Source organism: Macaca thibetana, chromosome 10 (genome assembly GCF_024542745.1).
Source record: "Macaca thibetana thibetana isolate TM-01 chromosome 10, ASM2454274v1, whole genome shotgun sequence".
NCBI classification, from domain to species: Eukaryota; Metazoa; Chordata; class Mammalia; order Primates; family Cercopithecidae; genus Macaca; species Macaca thibetana.
The window spans coordinates 90,506,717-90,529,229 of NC_065587.1; the positions used below are offsets into that span (position 1 = coordinate 90,506,717).

The 22,513-nt window shown below is 42.1% G+C and overlaps 1 long non-coding RNA gene across 1 annotated transcript in view; it reads left to right on the forward strand.

Annotated features, from left to right (window-relative positions):
* The window catches only part of LOC126964155 (uncharacterized), a 44,453-nt gene that overhangs the window by 20,907 nt on the left and 1,033 nt on the right, over positions 1 to 22,513 (forward strand). The window contains exon 2 of the long non-coding RNA XR_007729318.1: positions 15,687 to 15,741. This is a non-coding gene — a long non-coding RNA (uncharacterized LOC126964155). The remainder of the gene's footprint in view (positions 1 to 15,686; positions 15,742 to 22,513) is intronic.

The window sequence follows — 22,513 nt, forward strand, 5'->3', positions numbered from 1 at the left end:
AACTTTGAAAATATACTGAGATAACCAGTGATAATGCATAGTGCTGGTGAGATTGTGTTAATTAGAGTGTAAACTAGAACAAGGTTTTTGGAAAACAATTGGGCAATATCTTTCCAAATTTAAAATGCATGGATTTCCTTGTCCCAGAAATTCCACCAGAATTCTTCTAACAGATAAGAAAGACTCCCATTCTGTAGGTTGCCAGTTCACCCTGATGATAGTTTCTTTTGCTGTGCAGAGAGAAGCTCTTTAGTTTAATTAGATCCCATTTCTCAATTTTGGCTTTTGTTGCAATTGCTTTTGGTGTTTTAGCCATGACTTGTAACCAACCCAAATGCCCATCAATGAGAGACTGGATAAAGAAAATGTGGCACATATACACCATGGAATACTATCCAGCCATAAAAAAGAATGAGTTCACGTCCCGGGACATGGATGAAGCTGGAAACCATCACTTTCAGCAAACTAACACAGGAACAGAAAACCAAATGCTGCATCTTCTCACTCATAAGTGGGAGTTGAACAATAACAACACATGGACAAGGGAGGGGAACATCGCACACTGGGACCTGTCAGGGGATTGGGGGTAAGGGGAGAGAGAACATTAGGACAAACACCTAATGCATGCAGGGCTTAAAACCTAGATGATGGGTTGATGGGTGCAGCAAACCACCATGGCACATGTATACCTATGTAACAAACCTGCATGTTCTGCACATGTATCCCAGGACTGAAAGTTTAATTTAAAAAAATCTGGGAGTTATAACTTTTGTTCTGGGAAAAAAAAGAAAGACTCCCTCATGTGTGCAGAATTTGAATATGGTACAGTGGCTAACTCTGAGGTTGGGAATTGGATACCAGGAGGCAGGGTGGGAGAGAAAGTCATTTATTCTCTATGTGCCATTTGGATTGTCTAGGTTCCCTAAGCATGTGCCTGTGTTATATAGTCACAGAAAGATAATTTGAAAATATATTTGTTGATGCATAAATGACTATAAATTCACTGTGAAAGAAGAAATGGCTTATAAAATTAATCCAAATCAAACTAAATGATAAGAAAGTGATAAATGAGTGTAAGGGGAAAACGGAGGTAGGAGCACTAGAATGAAGCCAGGGTGAAATCCTGTGTTATGTGTGGATGCTGCAGGTGGGCTGAAGTTCCTAGCAGCAAATAAAATAGTGAAGGGAAGTGTCTCAGGCTGAGACATGATTCAGGATGTCTACTGAAAGAAAACAATCTTTTGCCAGAAGTGTAACTATCCTAGTCCTGAGATTAAGAGAAATTTCTCCTGTGGGTCCTCACAGAAAGGGTTTAATAAATAATGTCCTCAAAATCAAGCCCAGGGTAAATGCAACAGTAAATTTCAATATCATTCTATCCTTGAGGTAGATTAGATTATGGTTCAAATTCTCATTTCCTCCTTGTAATGGCCCTCCTTTCTACCTTTGCCTGGAGACTTAGCAGTGCCTCCTACCAGAGCAGGCAGAAGGTACATCTCACTCTACCCTCTGACATCAGCTCCCTCATGGAACTTCCTTTGACCAATGAGCTGAGAGCAGAGGTGTGAGTTGTGTCTAGCCAGAGGGCTTAAATGTGCTTGTGTGATTTGGCTTGGCCTTTTGAGCTTCAGCTTTCACCATGGGAAAATCATGCCCTGCGTAGTCATTGCTCCTTCAACCTTTGTCCTGGAATGAAGACACATGGAACAGTCTGGAACCTAAAACAAAGCCTGGAGTTCAGCTGAGATCAGCTAAGGTGTGGCCGAGACCTGTGCATATGGAATAAATGTTTGCTCTTATAGGCAAATGCGATGCGGGAGTTGTTCATTACTCAGCATTATTCCAGCAGAGAAGCCTGGTGAATATATCCCTAGAGACAGAGAGAAGGACGTGAAAAGTTCAGGAGGAGGCTTTTGAATTGCTGGGGATAATGGGAATAGGCAAGTACTCTAGTAACAGGATATGAGCTTCCCCTAAGATCAAGACCCTATTTGAAGATTCCAAGACATTACTGATGATGAATGGATTACTATATCAGGTAATACAGTGCTCTGTGAGTGAACCGCAGGAGTAATTACTTGTATTCAAGAAAATCACCCCACAATCCTGAGGACAAATCCTGAGGGCATTCATTGAAAGAATGAATAGAAATTGGGATGGATAAATAAAATATGTGTGTGTGTGCACGTGTGTGTATGTGAATGTGTGTGTGTATGTGTAAGTGTACATGCACATGAATGACTACATTTATTCACGTGTGCATGCATGTAGATGTATGTGTGTTTGTATGCATGGGTGTGCATTATGTGTGTGTATGCCTGTGTGTGTGCATGCATGCATGTGTGTGTGTATGTTCTCTGTGGAGGGAGGAGACTGGAGATTCTCTTCTCCAACATTTGAGGCCGGTTTGCCCAAAATCTTGGTACTAAATGTATGTCCAGGTTACAGATCCACATGCAAATGCAGACCTAACAACACTGAGGCTCATCTTTTGGGTTTCTCCCCATCTTCTTCACCATGACTCAGTTCTCCAGGAAAAATGTTGTTGCTACTTTCAGGAATAGTCCAGGGTGAGAGCTGAAGGTAGAGTCTGGACATGTGCATGGAAGCACAGCCATGATTATATCCAATTGGCTCAAACAAAAGTCTTGGACAGTATTTTGGCTTTTTTTTTTTTTTTTTTGAGACATGATCTTACCTGTCACCTTGCCCGGAGTGCAGTGGCACGATCATAGTTCATTGCAGCCTTGATCTCCCAGGCTCAAGCACTCCTCCCACTTCAGCCCCCGGAGTAGCTGGGACTACAGGTACCCACCACCACACATGGCTAATGTTTTATTTTTTGTAGAGGTGGGGTTTCACTATGTTGCCCAGGCTGGTTTCGAACTCCTGGGCTCAAGTGATCCTCCTGCTTTGGCCTCCCAAAGTGCTGGGATTATAGGCATGAGCTACGGTGCCTAGCCTATATTTTTTGTAATTGGTTTTCTGAGTCTATTTAAAAAAGGATGTTCTTCAGCTATTTGGGGACTTTCGGCTCCATCCCAGGCCCATAAGTGAATGCAACAAGGTTTAATGACTGTTGGACACTGTGTTTATCGAGAGACATACTGCAGGGAAGCAGAAACAACATAATTGCCTATAAAAACATCCTTTAAAAAGTTAGCAGTCTAATCCATAAAAATGAATTTTGGCGGGTGCAAATGTAGTCAGGGCCAAGGCAGGGCGTGTGGTGGATGGGGGCAGGAATTCCATTCAGGCGCGGAGGCTGTTGTCCCTGGGGTGCACTGTCCCCTCTCCTGTTCCTGCTTCTTTTTTACTCTCCTTCCTTCTCAGCAGCCATCCTTACAGGTTTGACACGTGTCCTTCTTTCCTGCCTTCCTGCTAGCTCTGAAATGCATTTTCATTTGACACGGATGTGTAAGAAGGATGTCCCCATGCTCCTGATGCTTTTTCACTCAGCACTGTAGCTTTAAGACCTACCCTTGTTGCTCCCCATGCACCTGGTTGGTTGCATTAACTTCTTCATGGTATTCCTGACTGTCCCTTACTGCATTAGTTCTCCATCTCCCAATCGCCTGCAGCTTCCTACAGGTACAGACAATGCCGGCGTAAACATCCTGGTTCACATCTTCCGATGGACCGGGGCGGGCACTTCCCTGCAGTATGTACCTAGAAGCAGATTCCCTGGATCACAGGGTGCTTGTAGATTTAGAAGATGTAGAGTTTTTATGTCTCAACTGGAAGTAATTCTTGCATTTTTGGTTCTTCCTTCACAGCCCTTCCACACCAATTCCTCCACTTGGTCTCCCATTTCTGTTGTGATGCTACCTTCCTGCAGGCTGGGTACCTCCCAGTCATCTTTGTCTTCTCTCTTCCCTTTCCCTTCATATCCAGTCAGCTTCCTCATGCTCCTACCTCATCAGGTCTCTCATCCACACTTCATTTTTTCATTCCCACCATCACAAGTCTGGGTCAGGTATTGATCATCCTTGAATAGATTAACAGTTTTCTCATTGTCCCCTACTTCAGGGCTCTCCCTGCATGTGCTGATTGTAGGTTAAAATGCACATTTGAATCTGGTTACTCCCTTGCCTTCAACCTCCAGTGACTACTTTCTGGGCTGGAATCTCAGAGCCTATGGAAAATGACTCTGGTTTTCTGTCCCCAGCCAAGTCCCTCCTTTAGTCTATCTCTTCCACCCTCCTTCCTCCAGCTCCTCCTCACTGCCCTTGGGCAGTACCAAATCTCTCCATTTCTTCCAGTCCAGGATTGTGGAACTTCAGAGAGCAGAGGGAATCTGAAAGAAAGGGTGGAGAAGGCTGATAATCTTATTGTGACAATTCTTGCTGAATGGATTCAGTGAGAGAATAACTGTTCTGCTTGCTCATGTATTGTTTTATTTTGTTGCAATAAAATAAATATTTGCATGGAGGGAAAAAGTGGCTTGATTTTCCCTGATATTGTTTTCTTTAATATGATCTCTTTCTCTCCCAGCCCCTTCCTGTTGATGTCTTGGTTGGGGTGCCCCACTTTCATTTTTCTGCATCTCATGTTCCAAATTTGAAGCCTGATGGTCTATGTTAGTCAGGGTTCTCCTGAGAAACAGAATCAATAGGGGGAGAGGGAGAAGAGAGAGAAAGAGAGAGAGAGAGAGAGAGAGAGAGAGAGAGAGAGAGAGAGAGATTTATTTTAAAGAATTGATGTATGCAATTGTGAGGCTATCAAGTCTGAAGTTTGCAGGGCAGTCCTGCAGGCTTGAATCCAAAAGCAGTCCAGAGGGAGAATTTCCTTCTTTTCTGCAGGAACCTCCATCTTTTCTCTTAAGACCATCAACTGATGAGACAAGGCCCACCCACAGGTGATGGGGAATCTGCTTTACTCAAGGCCCTTTGAGTCAAATGTTGATCTCATCCAAACACACCCTCACAGCAACATCTAGACTGGTGTTTGACCAAACAGCTGGGTACCCTAGCCTAGCCAAACTGACACATAAACTTAACCATCATGGGATCAGTCCCACCATATCCCATGCCCATCTTTGGACCAGTGTTCTAGCCTCCTGCCTGTCCAGGTGAGTTATGGGAGAAAAATTAGGACCCCACGTAAATGCAGACTTTCTTTTACATTATAAATACCACTGACATTCTTACTCAGCCAACTGGGACATTTTTGCCATTCAGTTTGTCAAGCACATATAACGATGTGTATTTTCAGCACAGACTTCCACTGTTTGGCAGATGGCACATCTGAAACGTGGTACATAGGTGTAGGAAATTATTTGACTCCCTAGTGCTCTATGGTGACATATTCCTTTTGTGATACTAGGATATAAATGTGTTAAATGTTTTGTGTATGTGTGTGCAGGCATACGCATCACATCTGGAATCTCAAAAATATCAAGGAGATAGACGTATATTCATATGATCACATGTGTATATACATGTATACTATACACCCTTTTAACATAGGAACAGTTTACATTTTTATCCTTTGGTTTTATTGAAGGATCCTGTAAATGAATAAAACCATAAGAAAACATATGGAAGAACAGTAAAATAGGTTATAAATATAATCAACACTGTTTTAACAGCGTCACAGAGTGAGCATGGAGGGAATGGTATTTTATTGATTACTTAGAGCCTAAGCCAGGCCTTGTGCAAGGCATTTCTCGTGTATAATCTTATCTGACCTCATGAAGGAGCATTTTCCTTAAACTGGGGATTCTGAGGCTTAGCAAATGAAGGGCACAACCAGGATTTGAACTAAAGTTTACTTTCATCTAAATACGTGTTTCTCTTTCTCTCTCTCTCTCTACCCCTATCACACCATAGCCACATCTGTGGCCGCACAAGAAATACTTTCCCAATACTCAGTAGCTAATTATTCATAAGGTTTTATGGTGATGGTGGGCCATGTGCAGAGATGCTTTGAAAGTCTTCCAGGAAAATCATGCTTTATGGCTTAGAATTTTGGGACACGACTGACCCTGAATTGAGATGGGCAAGAAATCATTTCTCCCTCGGTCCTGCTTCAGCACACCCCTCTTCCCACTCAAGAGATTGTGGAGACACTTCAAGCCCATCTCCTTGCCAGATGCCTCTGTTTTAGAAAAGTCATTTCTAGTGCCCCCAGGAAAATGGATTGGAGGGGATCAAGTCGGGAGACTGAACGTGTAACACAGTTGGGATATGATGGAGATGGGAGTGGATGTGAGGCCATCTGGGTAGTATAATCTACCGGACTTGAGGGTGGGTGACATGGCAAAGTTGGGGGAGAGAGGCCAAAGATGACTCCCGAGTTTCTGGCTTTGGCCCTGGGGTAGATGAAGACAAGTTCGGGAAGACAATTCACTTTGAGTCTGTGGAGCTGGAGGTGCCTGTGGCCACCCGGGTGGTGATGTGGCCTCCAGAGGGAGCTGGCCTGGAGATGGAGCTCCAGGAGCCACAGTGACTGGCATAGTGCCAAGTTTCTAATAGGTGTGCAATAAATATTTGTGAAATGCATGGGATGTGGGGAGTGTTGAGCCAGGCTTGTAGACTGGGTTGGAACAGGGAGCTGACAGGTCTGCCTCTGAAGGTTGTTACTGTCTGTTTAGTAGCAGGGGTTGTTATCTGTTGGTGGGGAGGAGTGGGTGGTGATGCCTTAGGATTGAGCCGAGAGAAGCACTTCTGAGCTGGCCAACTATTTGAAGGAAGTGGGTCAACTAGAGAATGACAAAGGGACCCCTGGGCTCAGTTAAGGGCCTGGTTGAGGTTGATGCTGGAAATCATCAACCATCAAACATCATCAAACATGGTGGTTCCAGCACACTAGGTGTTACCATGTTGTCAGCAGGTGTGGGCTTGGGTCCACATAGCAGCAGTTGGATTGATTAGTAGTTGGGGTCTCACTGGGTACTTGCCATAAAAGTGAGGCAAGAAAGCTGATGTGATGGACAGGAACGGGGCTGATGGGACAGACTGGGAGGTCCCATAACACAGGGGAAGAAGGGCCTGCTGCAGTTGAGGAAGTGGAGTTCTCAGTGAGCAGAGGGAAAACCGAAGTGGGTGCAACCAAGTGACTAAGGGGGCAGGAAAGGGGCTTCCGGTAAGAGTCGAAGTGTGAATTTTAATTTCGGTGGTTCTAGGGATGGCAAGATCCAAGGTGTAGCCAAGGGAAAGAATTGCCAAGGTGGGAGGGAGAGGGAGGTCGCTGGAGGTGAGCAGCCCAGGACCTGCAGGTGAGAAGTGGGATTACTGGTTCCCCAGAGGTGCCATGTTCCAAGGGGAGGCCGGCGGTGGGCAAAGAACTAGCAGAGGGTTCAGTCCGAAGCCGCCACCAGGGGGCGCGAGAAAGCTGCAAGCCGTAACAGCTCCAGTAAAAGGCGGGGGCTGGGCCTTCCTGGGGGTTCCCTAGAAGCAGACAAGGCCCTGGGTGCAAGCGGTTTATTTGGGGGATGGCTGTAGGAGGCACAGGGCAGGAACAGGGCGGGCAGGGAAGGGAGAGAAGGGAGGAAAGACAGTGAAGAGCACATGGATGGAGGAGCTACTCCCGGGCCTGTGTGCAGCGCCTCAGCCGTGGCTCCGTCAGGCAGAAGGAGCTCCCAACGCCTCTGTTATCTACTGGCTGCGGAGAACCTGGGGCTGGCGCTGTCCTCCGGGAGCTCCATCCGGGAAAGCGCCACAGAGGCTGAGGGCGTCAGGGTGGGCACTCCAGGATCTTATTCTGTTTTGGCTGCTGTGGATGAAATGCCGTAGACGGGGTGGCTTAGCAACAACAGAACATTATTTCTCACAGTTTTGGAGGCTGGATAGTCCAAGATCGAGGTGCCGGCAGGTTAGGTGTCTGGTGGAACCTGCACCTTGGTTCCCGGTGGCGGGAACCCTCATGTGGTGGAACCGGCGAGGGAGCCGGCTGGGGCCTCCTTTATACCGGCGCAAACCCCAGTCATGGGCTCTGACCTCAGAACCTAACCTCCTTCCAAAGTCCCCACCTCCTAATACCAGCGCATGGGTGATTCGGTTTCCCAATGCGAATGCGGGAGACACACTAAGTCCGCAGCTGCCAGGGTCTCCTGTTGGGCGAGATGGGTGTGGGAGGGTCAGGAGCTGTGTCACGGGTAGTGTCAGGACCAGCGCGGGATGCTGTCGATGACAAGGGAGTTGCTCTCACCTCCCCGCCCCGAGACAGATGAGGCCCGCGGGGACCCGCAGCAGGCCTCAGAGAGGGCTAGGACCAGGGAGGAGCTGCGGATGGAGAGCAGAGTGATGCCTTAGAAAGGCGGTTCCCGAGAGCTCCAGGGAGGTGGAATAGGGGACGCGGTGTGTCGAGATGCGGGGAGAAGTTCAGAGCAGCATGGGCATGCAAGTGCCTGCAGAGGGGCCTATCTGGGCTGCACCCCAGCAGGACAGCGCCATGGCATGGTGTGGGTTCGGCTGGCTGCACAGCTTCTCGCGAAGTCTGTCCCCAGAGTCCTTGGGAGTAGAAGTCTTTCGGAAGGCACCATCTCCAGAGCGTGTGTCTAAGTAACTCTCAGGATGGGTTCCGGGTAATCACTGTGTGTTGGAAATAACAGCGCCCAGGCTGCTGGAGGAAGCTGGTCTCCCTGGCAGGTCCTGGCTGTGTCTAGAGTTTTGTGAGTCCTGGAGATGACGCTCTGGTTTGAGGCCCCTGGGGCTGGCATGCCCCAGGGGAATGGCCAGAGCCAGTTATCTGTGTTCTGAGGCTGTTTCTTAAGGATCCTGCCAGGGAGTATAGCCTCAAATGTGCTGCCTGACTTTCATCCAACCCTAGACTGGGAAGGATAAGAAGGACTTCTTTACCTTTTGTCATTTTCATGTTTTAAAAATTGACATAATCCTTTCTTCAAATGGGGCATTATATCCAACCTAATATACAAACAGATTTAGGTGGAGCTGCTGGGAGAAAGGGTTCTGAATGTTGTTAGATTCACCATCCATCCACCGCCACCTCCCAAGTGGCCAAATGGAACCCAGTTTGAAAACCACCATTTCTGATAGGTTAAATCTACCCCAAATTGGGGCCATCATCAGCCAGCCATGTACAGACACACTCTTGCTTTGGCTCCTGGAGAACCATGCGTACAGAGTTGCATTTTGGTCTAAGTTTGCTGAGGACTGTCCATGGGTAGCATCATGCAGAGTGTGCGTTGTGTTCATTGGGCTTGTGTGTCATAAAGACACTGTGTACAGTTCACACAGAGACCCTTTGATGAGACACCACAAGAGAAACTCCTTGTAGGAGCCTCTGGCAGAAGAAAAATGGGTTTCTTCTGAGTTACTAGATTAAAAAAAAAATGTGTGGTTCCCCGGAATCCTATAACAGCATTTGTCTGCCTGCAAAGCTCAGCTCCAGGTTCATGGGCCACCCAACTTTAGCCTTTGTGAACATATTTTTGGGAACTGACGCTACTCTGGGCTTCACTGAACTATCTGACTTCATTTTTCTGTTACTCATCTTTCGGTATTTAATAGTTTTATTGAATTATTTATGTAAATCTCATCTCATCATGCTTAGAAAAATGAAAGAAAAATTGTCTTTGGAACAGTTGGGAACTTGGACAATTTGAGGTTGGTTAAACTTGGGTTCCCAAGGGGCAGCCTCCAAGACAAGGATTTGAATGCAGTCATTTATTTGGGAAGGGGTCCCAGGGGGCGTGAGCAGGGGAGTGGGGAAGTGGGGCAGGGAAGGGGAGGAACCTCGGCAGTGATGAAGAGCTTACCACTCTGGGCAGCTGGGTTCAGTCCTGGGGGGACCTCTGGGAGAGTGGGCAGAACAGTCCTTAGGGTGGTTCCATGGAAGAGCGGGGGGTCAGGGGCTATTTCTTCACCGGCTCCCATTATTCATGGTTTAAGCTTGGCTCCTGGGCATGTCAGCTGCCTGGCACTTCCAGCCAGCCCTGCATGTGGGCCACACATGCTGCTGGGGCCAAAGAAGACCTTCTAGCCAAAAGGCACATGTATTTGCAATAGGAAGTGGCAGCTGGTACAGGAAAGTGACAGCCAAGGGTGTACAAATGGAGCACCATTAGTGTGGACTGCAAGGGTCTTCTGGAAGAGTTGACATAGAAATGCCCTCATTTACCCAGTGCTTGTTGATGGTTCCTTCTGAGACCCCGAATGCAATGTTTATAATGCAGACTGAAAGAACTTGAGGAGCTCAAGTGAAAACTATCATCATATTTGCTCTTTTGTTGTAACATCTACATGCGAATGTCATGTCACAGGTACTATTGTTTATACACAAATCCTGACCGATCTCCCAGCAGCTCTCACAGTGCAAGGTTAGCAGGAAGTCGAGTTGTTTCCCTGAGTCATCCTTCACGGATCTGGAGGGCTGATTTTGTGTTTATATAAATTGGTCCTGGCTGTTCTCCCTCCCTCTGAGGGAGCAGGAGCTTGGGTACACTCAGGGGTCAGTCTGGGACATCTGTTCTCCGAGCAAGGTGCACAGGACATTAAGGGATGCTGCTGCTTGTGGCTTGCCCACTTGAGGTCAGTGAGCTTGTGGGTCTGGGTCTGCTGCTCCCCCATTTGCCCCTCATATCCAGGCTTTACACATACATCTTACATCCTCACAGCTCAGCCGAGACCAGGCCATACTCTTTACGAGTCTCTACTGAAGGTTCTGGAGATACCAAGTTACAATATAAAAAGCCACTAATTCCTCCTACCAGAAGTGTCTGTGTACAGAGCTCCTGACAGTTCCTGCCTGCCGGGCTCCTAGCCCTGTGCTGTTAGAAATCTCTCCCAAACAGCTCTACTTTTTTCAAAGTCCGGACCCTTGACATCCATCTCTTCCTACTCCTCAGAATTGTCTATATCTATCTTTTACCAATGGGGGGAAGGAAAGAAAAGGCAGATAGAGAGTGCTGCTTCACAGAGGCTTGGGGAATTAAAAAGCAGCAGGCTGTGCTGAGAGCCTGGTATCAGAAAGAATCTCACTGCACCCTCACCTTCTTCAACCCAGGCATAGACTTCCCTCCATCCATTCCAATACCTGGAGTGTCTCACTGGGGTAGATGAAAACACGTTGGTCAGGTATAAGCAGGTCCTGGAGCTCTGACTAGCTCATTTACTATTTCTGAACAAAACTAGCTTTGTGTACTTTAGAGAAACAAGTGGGATGGAGGGTATAAACGGCCAGGTTTTTTTTTCACATTTATAATTTTAATTTCTAATTACTCAAGTGGCTAAGTGGAACAAGTGGGATGGAGGGTATAAACGGCCAGGTTTTTTTTCACATTTATAATTTTAATTTCTAATTACTCAAGTGGCTAAGTGGAAGATATGACAATAGCTATATCAATTAGAGTTTTCCTTTATTATTTTGAATATTTTCTGCTTTTGCATAGCAATAACCAAATAAACATTTGTTGTTTGTTGTTTTAAAAATATTAACTTTTCATGGGGGTATAATTTGTAATGCAGTGCACATATATTAAGTGTGCACTTCCATCAGCTTGACAAATGCAGGCAACTGTGTAGCCTACACTCCTCTCCAAATACAGAGCAATCCCATATTTCTAGAAAGTTCCATATGCACCTTCTCATCCATCCATGCCTGAGACACAACCACTCTTCTGACATCTACACCACACATTAGTTTTGCCTGTTTTAGAGTTTCATAAACATGGAATAACAAAAAATGTGCTCTGTTGTGTCCTTTTTGTCAGTGTAGTTGTTCTGAGATCATTCACATTGATGAGTGTACGTTATTTCACCCTTTTTATTGTTGAGTAGCATTATATTATATAAGCGTGACCTGGTTTGTTTATCCATTCTCCTACTGATGGGCATTTGAGCTGTTCTGAGTGTTGGTGATGGAGGGCATGGACGTTTGTAAAGCATGAAAACAAAACTTGCTTCATTCCCCTCTTCACCTTGTTTCTTACCTCCAACTGATGGCCAAGTCCTGTCATTCTTCCGCTATTTTTTCTCAGATTTATTTCCTGTATCATCACTTTATCCCAGCTCTCTATGCAGGGCTCACATCATCTCCTGACTACTCTACTGCATCAGCACTGGTCACCCTGTGGGCTTCCTGCCCCTCTCTAATCTACTGTCCACCTGGCAACCAGAGTGAGCTTCTAAGAACACAAATTAGGTCAAGTCACTCTGTTATAAACTGCTTTCCTTCAAGTAAAATCCCAACTCCTTGTCTCTAATGCCCCAGGTATCCAGTCCCCTGCCTTCCCCTCCAGCCTCATCTCATTCCCTTTCTTGCTTTTTTTCACTGCCTTTCAACTGCACTAGTCTTGTTTCGGCCACTCAAGCACACCCAGCTCATTACCAGCTCATGTGCTGTTCCCTGGTCTGGAATGCTGTTGCTTTCATTCTTCCCTAAACTGGCTCTTTGTTGTTCTTCATGTCTCCATGTTGGGGTGGCATTATCTGAACACTCCTTCCAAAGAGAGCTCCCACCCCATGTTTTCTCTGTCACTGTGCTCCGGTGAGAGTAACTCCTGCCCCTCAGCACTTAGCATAATTAGAAGCTCAATATTTATTTGTCTACTAGTCCATAGTCTTCCCTCTCAGGACCCCATTGGATCCATTAGGGTAGAGAACAGGCCTGTCTCATCATTAGCATTACCCCACAGATGCAGCATGGAGTAGGTGCTTATAAGTATCTGTTGAATGAATCACTGGGTTTTATGCAAAATGTTATGCAAAATTCTGTTTTACTAAAATCCCCTTTGCTAAACAGTCCTGGGAATGACCACAGTTACAATCCAGTAGGTAAAATCCTGCCTAGCAAGAGGTGCTGACAAAGCACTTTGAATTTGGGAAGGCAAATGGAAAAGGCTGACTTCCTGATATACTGATTTGTGTTTTTATTTTTCCTGATTCACAAAGGAAGGCAGACTTTTTTTCAACTGCTTCAGCACAAAGTGCATCTTTCTTGCACGCTTGAGTTTGTGGATGAAGATTCATACTCACTCCTCATACTTCACCCTGTTAGGTAGATAAGTTAAATCAAATGCAATTTCTGCTTACTAAACACATCGTCAAATCTTGAAACAGCTTACTGGATTTATGAGTATTGTTTTAATTTATTCCGTGCTATTTTAACTACTTCAGAGATAACAGTACTATATTCATTTATGAAAGTAAGTTTGCCTCATCATATTTTTAAAGTTTTAATTTCTCTTAGCGACACTACAAAACCAGCCACTGGTATTTAATTCATTCCATATTTGCTGTGGGGCATAAGTGATGCTTTTAGAGTCATTAGTGAACTCACAAATAGATGCCTGGCAACGTGCAGGTGGGGTAGCAAATGATAAGTCATTAGCCACTGTCTGTGGGGAGGAAATTATTCCTAGGGCTGAAGATAAGCTATTTGGGAGCAAAGTTAAATCTTCAATTAACAGGAAAGCATTTCATAATTTGTAATTCACATGTGGCATAATCTACATGATTTGTAAATTACTAAATGGTTCCCTAGTGTACATGTATTTATGCGTCCATTCATGGTATAATCTTACCTAATTCCTCACCATTTAAAAATTGTAGCTTCATGTTTGGGAAAGCCTGTCTTTATTTCCACCAGAATGCAAATTACTCACAGCCAGGATATCTGTACCTTAGTGAATGTTAGCAGTAGAAGAATGCATTTTAACACCCTCATTCTCTCTCTTTTTTTATTATTATACTTTAAGTTCTGGGGTATATGTGCAGAATGTGCAGTTTTGTTATATAGGTATACATGTGCCATGGTGGTTTGCTGCATCCGTCAACCTGTCATCTAGGTTTTAAGGCCCGTATGCATTAGGTATTTGTCCTAATGCTCTCCCTCCCCTTGACTCTGCCCTCTGACAGGCCTCTGTGTGATGTTTCCCTCCCAGTGTCTGTGAACACTCTCATTCTCTAGTGGCCCAGAATTTGACAGTGACAAAGCAAGGATTCAAATCCTGTCTTCGAATCCAGTCCAGTGGTTCTACAAACTTCAGTTGAGAACAAAAGAAGAAACACTAGAGGACAAAGAGGAAGATAGAGCAAGAAGGTGGAGAAATTGTGGAGTGAATACAAATCTGTCAGAGAACAAACTAAAAGGTCCCTTGCTTTCATACCTGGTGACTGCCCACTGCTAGCTGGGCGTATCTTGAAAACATTAGGAAACTATTAATAAGCAGTGACTTTTGGCTCTTACTGCATTTTCACAGAGTGTTTTAGAAAATTAGAAATTAGAAAGCCATGGGTTTTCTCATCAAAGGGTAGAATGTTTTTGAAGAAAATGGATGATTTAAATAATTTTTGTTTGCTTAGAATATTAACATAATTAATCTATTTTAGTCTGATGAGATATTTGCAAATATATTTGTTTTATGAGTGTCAAAGGCTCTAATATATTAATATAAAATACGTATATAATATGGATATACTATAATATATTATGTCTATTATATATAATACATCAGTATATTTGTTATATTAATATATTACTAATGTATTAATAAAGAAAAAAAGGATGTTAAACTAGACAGGATCTGGCGTGTCCTTGTGGCATTTTGATGAAGGCCTTCACCTCAACAGTGAGTTAAGCCTAGAGTATGAGGATAAGTTCTGTGCATTAACCACTTTAAAACTTGTTTGTCATTACTCAGTATACAACAGAGAAAATGTCAAAATCCCTCTTCACTTCTCTTTCAACTCTGTCTTTTCCCGGTGTGAGTAGAATCAAAGCATATGTATTGTTCAGGGATCTCCTTTCTTTTCAATTCAACTATGTGTTTTGGGTGCTCTTGTTCTGACTCATGAATCTTAGAACTCTTCCCACCTCAATCATTAGAGAGGCAGAGAATTGTAGTTGTGAAAAGTCTGTACACTGGAGTCTAACTTTGAGTCCCAGTTTTCCCATGGACTGGTCATGTGAGCTTGGGAAAATAACCTCCCATGCCTCAGGTGTCTCATCTGTGAAACGGGGATAATAATAACACCTACCTCAAATAAAACAATGCAAGAAATGCCCTAGAACAAATGCCTGGCACATAGTAAGTTCTACCCAAGTATTTATTATTATAATAAATGTATAAATACTTAACAACTCCCTTAAATTGTTTTCTATTACTTTCTATTTTGAATAGTGCTTCAATGAATATCCTTGTGACATGGTTTTGCTGTGTCCCCACCCAAATCTTATCTTGAGTTATAGCTCCCACAATTACCATGTATCGTGGGAGAAATCTGATGGGAGGTGATAGAATTATGGGGGCGGGTCTTTCCTGTGCTGTTCTTGTGATAGCGAATGAGTCTTGTGAGATCTGATGCCTTTAAAAATGGAAGTTTCTTTGCACGAGCTGTCTCTTTGCCTGCCGCCATCCACGTAAGCTGTGACTTGTTCCTCCTGGCCTTCTGCCATGATTGTGAGGCCTCCTCAGCCATGTGGAACTGTAAGTCTAATAAACCTCTTTCTTTTGTCAAATGCCCAGTCTTGGGTATGTCTCTATCAGCAGTGTGAAAATGGACTAATACACCTCGTATGTATACTTTTTGTATATATGTGAATCGTTTTCTAGGACAACTTTCTAGAAGTAAAATTTCAGAAGCAAAAACCTAAGCCTTTGGTAGCTACAACTACATCGCCTTCTAAAGGTCTTTATAATTTTACCATCAGTTTAAGGGAGAACGTGTTATCTGGATCCTCTCTGATTTTTAAAATCTATTCTTTTTCTATCTGGTGGACAGGAAATGTCATCTCATCCTTACGTTGATTTGATGGATTAACATTTTCATCATGAAGGTGGGTAAAAACACAGGTGGACTTTGATCAAGTTTGCCTTTAGCAATCTGGACAGCTGGATCAAAGGCTCAGCATGTTGGCTAATGCAGAATGTAATAAAACGGCATTTAGAGGGGATCAGCACAACATCTCATAAGGTAGGTTCTAATGCTCAGCAGGCCAAGTTCCAGAAGGGTTGGTAGCCTAACAGCAATGTGCATGGAACTAACTTGGGGGGTTCCAAGTACAGCAAGAGTGGGATCGGTTTCCTAAATTAGCTCACATAAATGTGTGCTGCCCAAGGCAAGGGAAGTCCTGGGTCACATTGTGAGTTTTGAGGAAAGGTCAGCTGTCTCTTGCTGAGGGTCTGGAGCAAGGCTAGACATATTTTTGGACATATCGTAGAGATATTTTGGACATATCTCCTGTTCTAATGAACATCTACAATGGATTCTAGAATAGTGGGCGATTACTTAAATGACAAAACTTAGAAATTCTGTGATTGTTCAAGTTCTCCAAGGTTAAGGAGGACGAAAAAGCACCAAGGCAGATGGGTGCTTCCTGGAACAAGCAACTGTATTTTTCACCGTAGGAGAAAAATAATTTTTTTAAAAAGTAGTTATAATAAATAATTATATAATCGTTACCACAATCAATATATAGAATAGTTCCATCCCCCTCTAAATTTTCTTGCTTCCCATTATAGACAATCTGTTCCCCCAGTTCCAATCCCTGGCAACCACTGATGTGTTTTCTGTCCCTTTACTCTTTTCCAAAGTGGAAAAATAAATGGAACAATGCAATGTCCTGTATGTTGTGTTACTTGTTTCACTCAGCATTGGATACTTGTTGACCGTGTGGCTATGTATCAGTAGTTCATTTTCTTCTGTTGCAGAATAATATCCTATGGGACAGAGTACCACACAGTTTATTTATCCATTTATCCCTTGAAGAACATATGGGTTGTTTAGAATTTTGGTGATTATGAATAAAGCTGCTATAAACATTTGCTTATAGTTTTTTTTTGTGTGTGGATATAAGTTTTCATTTCACTGGGCAGATACTAAGGAGTGGGTTGCATGGTAAATATATGTTTAAAAAGTAATCATGTTTTTAAAGCACCACATTTTTATTTCTGCATACTCTGTGATTTTACTTCAGAAGTAAGCACTAGGTCTAATTTGTTCACATATAGGTGTTCACTTTTCTCTCTCACAGCAGGTAGTGAGAGGCCTGTGAATATCACAGAGTTCTTTGAGGTTTTAAAGACAAAATTGCTCTATAAGTACAGGTAGCAAGTGTGCAGGAATTTCCTTGGTAATATTTTTGCTGAGGAATAAGAAGAGAGTAAGTAAATTTACCTTAAAAAAATCAAGACTAAAGTGTGAAGGTCAATTGCAAAACTTTCATTTAAGAAGGAAATTTTACTGTTCTTCCATGCTTAGCATTCCTTCTGCTATGCAGAATAGTCCTGGAGTAACTTGACACACAGAAAGTACCATATTTTAAACAGAACCAATTCATTGTAGTGGCTTCTGCCAGCAATAGAAACTTGCAGAATGTACAAGGAATTCAAACATCTCAACAGAAAAAAACCCCACCAAGTTTCCTCAAAAAACTACAAATAGAACTGCCATATGATCTGGCAATCCCACTTCTGGGCATTTATCCAAAGGAAAGGAAATCAGTATATCAAAGAGACACCCGCAAACCCCATGTTTATTGCAGCATTATTCACAAAAGCTAAATTTGAAATCAACCTAGGTGTCCAACAACAAATGAATGGATAAAGAAAATGTGGTATATATACATACTATGGAATACAATTCAGTGGTTAAAAAAAAAAAAAAGAAATCCTGTCATTTGAGGCATCATGGATGGAACCGAAGTTTATGTTAAGTGAAACAAGCCAGGAACAGTTAAACACTTCGTATTCTCACTTACATGTGGAAGCTAATACAAGTTGATCTTACAGAAGTAAAACACAGAACAGAGGACACTAGAGACTGGGAAGGGTAAAGGGAAGGGAAAGTTAAGAAGAGGTACGTTAAAGAATACAAAGTTACAGCTAGATAGGATGAATCATTTCTAGTGTTAGATAGCTGTAGGATGTCTAGAGTTAACAATAATATATTAGACAGTTTCAAATAGCTATAAGGAGGATATTGAATGTTCACAAGGCAAATAAATAATAGATGTTTGAGATTTTGGATATGCTAATTACCCTTACCTGATCACTATGCATTGTATGTATTGAAACATCACTATGTACCCCATGAACATGTCAATTTAAAAAATTGCTTTCACCAAGAGCCACTAAATCAACAGAATTGTGTGGCAACATTATGCAGACCCCACTGTTGAGAGTAAACACTATTTGATATGATATCAAGTTCCATCAGTTTGCGTCAGATCATCAGATGAGAGGGCCATAAGCTTCTTCTGTTCTCATAATTATGCAGATTTATTGTTTTGAAAAGAAAATCAGCTTCTCTCTAAAATAAGCAAGGACATTGGGGGCAACCAACTATTCTCAGAGAAGGAGTACTTTTAATTTTTTTCAGGAATCTTAGGAAAATCAAATATCAAATAATATACAGGAATGTAGAGTTCAATGACAAAAAGGAAATCTCTTGACTATATGAATAGTTTCATGAAGTCACAGCATTGGTTTAATATCAAAAACTTTTATTTGGAGAGAAACTTACATTTGGATTTAAAGGACAGTGATTCAAGTCAAATTCATCAAATTAGCAATCCACTGTGATTTTTCCACCTTTTAATTATTTTAAATTAAAATAATTCAGCAATTTTTAGAAAGTGTAGCTTTTGGTTAAGAATGACATCATTTTGTCCAAATTAAAAATAATTAACGTTTAGGGTATAAAAAGAGTGTGCCAAAATATCTCAAAGAGCAATATGAAGTGAAACAATAAAAGGTATCATAATTGCTAGACCAAGTCAGCTTATTCAAAATAAGAGCATTATGAAGCACTGAGTTGTGGATTGGTCTTAAGTGACCTTCAGACAAACCCATGAGAAAGTCTGAGGACTGAGTTGAAACATTTCTCTACCTTCTTCTGTAATTTTATTGCTACTATTAAAGTTTTAATAACCAGTAATTTGTGACATTGAATTTTAATTTTTATTATATTTTTTCCAGTTGTGGATATTTCAAACATTTAATTTTTAGCAGTAACAGAGAAAAATAGTACAGAGACACTAGAAACCTAATTGGTTTTGAATCTTGAGCAATTGCTTAGAAATGTTCACATGATGAAATAAAATGCTTTGTATTGCAAGCTTTTATTTAGGAATGAGAGCTTCTTAATTCTGGGTCTTCGGCCAATATCCAAAGTCAAATGGTACAGACATATGAAAGATGGTTAGTAATTAATCATGCCTCACCGGTGTGCCAGAAAAGTAAACTCACCAGGAGCCTCTCTCAGTGCCTTATCAAATTACTAAAACTTGACTTGCTTTCCTGGATTAGTAAAGTGATACACTGTTGATTCTAGAAATTTGTAACTTAAGATGATTCCTCTGCATAGTATTCAGCAAACCATAAGATGGTATTTTGATAATTTTGAGTTTCATCAAAATACAGATTATTATCCTGCGTGAGTCCACTGTAATCTTAGCACAGAGTCTGCAAAGCGGTGGCTCCAGGGGCTGGTTTCTCAGAAATGTGGGGCATTCGGGATCAGCTAACAGAGGAATGAGTTCTTGATGACTCCATGTGCGTCAACAAGCAGTTTATGACTTATCCTTTAAAACAGAAAACAAACAAGAAAGTAGTTTTGAAAAGTAAACTTTTTTTTTTTTACTTAGGTTTATATAATTTTCTGTTCTGTAAGAGGTATCTTTTAGGGCCCAGGGAATTCTTCTATACCTTGGGGACCCGGGACTGTGTACCTGGCCGAGACTGATGATCAACCAAGTGGGATGCTTATTTCCTCTCTTTAGTTAGAAGTTTCAGGATCAAAGTTAGTCTTTGAGTTACTTATCATTTTCCGCGTAAATATTTTGGTTACACACACACAATTTGTATAGTGGCTTCTTCAGAAGCCTGTGGCAATCATTCCTGGCTGTGAAACCAGATGGCCTTGCACAATGTGGTCCCAAATGAGCAGCATCAGCATTCTCTGGATACTTATTAGAAATGCAAAGTATCAGCCCCCAAGTAGACCTAATCAATCGGAAACTCTGGGGATGGGCCTAGCGATTTACATTTTGACATGCTGAGGATTCTGAGGCATACTCAAGGGTGAAAATGATTGATCTGTATAATGCTAACTTACAAATAAGTAACTTCAGCTTAAAACTCTTTTATTTTTTTTTTAAATCCTGGAAGGATTCTGCTCTTGTGCAGCATGGCAAGCCAGAAGTGGTAGGAAATTAACACCCACAAAGGCAGCCCTTGTTCAAGATCTAACTATCCCAGCTCCCTCTCCACTGTGGGGGATGATTCTAAGAGTGATTTTTTTTCAGTTTCCCCTGCAGAATTAGCTCCAGTCGCCACCTTGATAGCTGGTGTAATCGCCCAGCTTTTGTAATCTGCCTTCCCTTTTCTGTGTTACTTTCCCTTCCCTGAAGGTGTTTCCTACACCCCCAAATAAGCTACACTAGAATCCTTGCATCAGCGATGCTTCTTGGGGGCCCCAAATGAAGACACTCACCTACTGCAAGTGTTCAGTAGAAATCAATAAACTGAGTTTCCCCTTTATTCTAACCCAAGTAAGAGGCCATCATTCCATTTGTGATCCCACTGAACAGAGGCAGAAATATGCCCAAGACTGCAGGGGCCACGGTTAAGAACATGGGCTTGAGAGCTAAATTCCTGCCATGGAAACTGGCCTTCCCTCTCGGGCACTGTGTGACTTTGGATTCATCTTTTAAGCTCCCCATGCCTCAGTTTCCTGATAAAACAGGCAGAACTATAGTATATGTAGCAGGATTTATGAGGATTTAATAAGTTAAACAAGCAAAGTGACTAAAATAGCATCTGTTACATGGTAAGCATTTTATGTTACCTATTATTATTAATATTGCTTTCTTCTTCTTTTTTTTCTTGCAAGTAGTTTTAAGTCTCCTTCAGTTCTATTCATTTTTTTTTTCTCTTAAGAACTTCCCCAGCGTTCCTCCATTTTCTTGAACCTGTTTATCATGCTTGTTTTCTGTCAAGTCGGGGGTTCTGTACAGCATGAAACGAGAATAAGATTCTATTACTTATCCTTCATTTAATAGTATGCATTTGCCAATTAAGAGCTTTACATAAATTTTCCTATTAACTCTTTTCAACAACCTCTGGATAAGGATAATGTTAATTCTTGTCCATCATACAATTGTGGAAATTGAGACTTAAAGAGATGAAGTCACTTTTCAAGTGCTAAGTAGATGCTAAGTGATAAAGAAGAAATTCAAACACAGGACTCTTGATTGCAGGCCCCCAGCTCTTATCACAGACACTATACAAACAGGAATACTTTGTGTTACTCTGTGTTAGTGGTTCTCTTATTTTGCTTTGCATCAGAATACCCTGGAAGGATGACTAACATACAGATTGCCAGGCTCAGCACCTGCTGTGTCTAAGCTAGGATATCTAGGGGCATTTCTAGTAAGTTCCAGGTAATGCTGATGCTGCTGGTTTTGGGAAAACACTTTGAGAAATACGGCTTTGTATTATGGCTCTATTTGAACATTTGAGGAAAATAAGTAGGATAAAATAAGTAGGATAAAAGTGATTTGGGACAACAGTCTCATTCTTTTGATATGATTAATACATATGACACAAATATCTTCTTTGGTAATTTTAAAAAAAAATTAGATATAATAGAAATTTATTTTTCTCTTACATAAAGGACCCAGAGGTAGGCCATGCAGGGGTTGGCATGGTGCCTTCGATGTCAGAGATCAGATTCTGTTGCATAAAATCTTATTGCTCTTTACCCGGTATCTTGTTGCTCCACCATCTTCAGCATGCTGCTTCCACTTTATGGTTTTAAATGGCTGCTGGAGCACCGGATATCACATCTGCATTCCGGACAACAGGAAGGAGAAAGCACTGAAGAAAGGCACCCTTCTTCATTTAAAATTTATTTTATTTTTAGTTTTGGTTAAAAGACCCACACATAAACATAAAATTTACTATCTTTACCATTTTTAAATGTACAGTTCAGTAGTGTTACATACAGTTACATCTTGCTGCAATGTCCCTCCAGAAGATTTCTATCATCTTCTTTGGAAAATTTTAAGAAATTATTACCAAAAAATGTACTGACATACAGTTTTAAGGCTTATGTACCAATAACACCATGTGAGTCAATCCTGTACATTCATCTGTAAAGTGCCTCAGCTTTTGGGCTTTTTTCTCCTTATTGGCTGGTTCTAAATAAATTTTATGAATTCCCAATAAATGGCTTTTGGGAAATGCCAGGTCATCATTGTAATAAAAAGTGGTATAAGGGGAAAACAACTCTCTTAAAGCTAGACCTACTTAGACAACTGTTGTGTTTTTTGGGAACATTCAATATTCCTCTTTCAAATTTCTCCAAATTTTCTCCCAAATGAATTTTTAAAAATTACATAGCACTGGACTCCTGTGCCAAAAACAATAGCATTAAAATCTTTTGCTTTAGCAGGGAATCCTTATATCAATATATTTTAAGTAAAATAATCTAATATGTAAAATGTCACAGAAACAGTACTGCTGAGGTCAAAGTAGGAATGGGGAGGGATGGAGAGCTAGAACTCCATCATTTTGGCCTCTCCTTTAGGTGAAGACCCCCAGACT